This window comes from Cynocephalus volans, chromosome 13 (assembly GCF_027409185.1).
Source record: "Cynocephalus volans isolate mCynVol1 chromosome 13, mCynVol1.pri, whole genome shotgun sequence".
Classification (NCBI taxonomy): Eukaryota; Metazoa; Chordata; class Mammalia; order Dermoptera; family Cynocephalidae; genus Cynocephalus; species Cynocephalus volans.
The window spans coordinates 84807768-84809663 of NC_084472.1; the positions used below are offsets into that span (position 1 = coordinate 84807768).

General features: G+C 32.5%; 1 non-coding gene across 1 annotated transcript; it reads right to left on the reverse strand.

Moving 5' to 3' along the window:
- Window positions 1-1383: 1383 nt before the first annotated feature.
- LOC134362322 (small nucleolar RNA SNORA77) lies at window positions 1384-1509 on the reverse strand. Its single transcript, XR_010021598.1, has one exon. It is a non-coding gene; the product is annotated as a small nucleolar RNA SNORA77 (small nucleolar RNA).
- Window positions 1510-1896: the final 387 nt, after the last annotated feature.

Consider the following 1896-nt stretch of genomic DNA (forward strand, 5'->3'; position numbering starts at 1 on the left):
AAAAATAAATTCTTTGTGAATGAAGAAAATTGCTCTTTTAATATATAATCCTCTTTAAAATAATTATCTCATTACAAAATTTCTGCAAGAGTTACTATTGTATCTCAGAATCTTTTTCTGGCCCCCTTGGAACTGACAGACATTACAATTCAGATTTCTCTAACATTATCAAAAAAGGATTTATGAAAATTCCAAGTTACAAAACTGTCAATTTGGTGAGAGTATATTTATATTTTAAATTTTTGTCTTAACAAGTGTTCTTGTAATTAGAAATTTATTTTTTTGAAACTGCGATTTAAAATATCAAATTATTTACATAAATAAAAATGTAATTCACACAAACCTTTTAGCATTGCAACATTTTGCAACATTTGGCATATTTTATTAGAGAAAAATAAAGTGAAAAATAAAAATGAATCTATATACATATATATATATATATATATATATACACACACACATAGTTTATAGCTAAAGGGAAAAAATTAATGGCAAATATACATCTCATTGTAGGCCCTTTGAGCCCCATGAGAACCCAGCTCCAAGTCTACTTTCAAAGAAAAATGTTATTAAAGCCAACCACAACTCCGTATACTGAGATTGCAAAATCTTAGCTGAAAATCAACAAGCAACACACACTTATATTACTAATACTGTAATTATTTTGAATACTCATTTTACATAAATTGCATTTTCAAGTTGAGAGGATTAATTAGTGGAATTCTGGTAAATCCAATATAGTCAACCAAAATAGTAGATATTGAGTATCTAATTTCATAATTTATATAAATACCCTTATACATAAAATATTCATAACTCATTATTTAAAAGCAAAATAGTATCTTTACAGAGCCTTGATGAGGAATACTGAAAGTGTCCATTCTACACTTTCTGAAAACCTACTGTGTCTCACAAGAATGCGAACAAACTCACCGTGATGCCTTTAAAAATAGAGCATGACTCTAAACTCCATAATAATTGAGGTAGTAGTGATAATGACAGCAACGTCATCTTCTATTTGATGTTTTCTGTTTTCCAGGTACATTATATGGGATACCTCATGTTAATCTTCACAGCAGCTCTGTGATTAGGTATTATTATTCCCCACTGTCTAGTGAGAAATCTGAGGCACAGGAAGGTTAAGTAACTTAACCAGAATCATACAGCTAGGCAGTAACAAAGTCAAGATTAAAACCAAACCAAATTAACCCAAAATAAGATGTTGACCGAGGTAAAAGTACACCACCACATACTTTTTATAATGCTGGTTTTCAGGGCTATGTTCCATGAGGGCACAAAGACCACATCTTTTTATTTATTTGTTTGTTTGTTTGTTTGTTTGTTTATTCATTCATTCATTCATTTATTTATTTATTTTATTTAACCTGTGTCCCCAGACAGCTGTATCGTCCTTGACAGGCCAAGGTGGCCACAGCATCCCAAAGTGTTTCTCTGGCAGATGAAAAAAGCACATGCCTGAGGCTGCAGTTGGGTGCAGAGTGAGTCTGCAATACATCTTATCTTTGATTGTTACACTGCAGCCTCGAGCATCAGTGCGTAGAAAGTAAAGTCGTTTGCAAACTCTTTTGGAGCCATCCAAGATAGAAAGTCACTATTTCACAAGGCTTTATAGTTTGCCACACTCCTAGGTCTTCCAGAAATTTCTTCCTCTCACTTTACTCAGGGAGTGATCAGATGCTGAGGAAGGAAAGAAACTGGCTCACCATACCACAGATCAGATATAGCTAATTTAAGTTGTAATACTTAATTGATGATTTGAAAAGAAGGATAACTTCCCTCCAGACAATAGAAAATGCCACTTAGGCCACTTATTCATACATTTACTTCTGGAATCTGGTAACATTTGTTTGTGTACATTGTTACACTGTATTATAC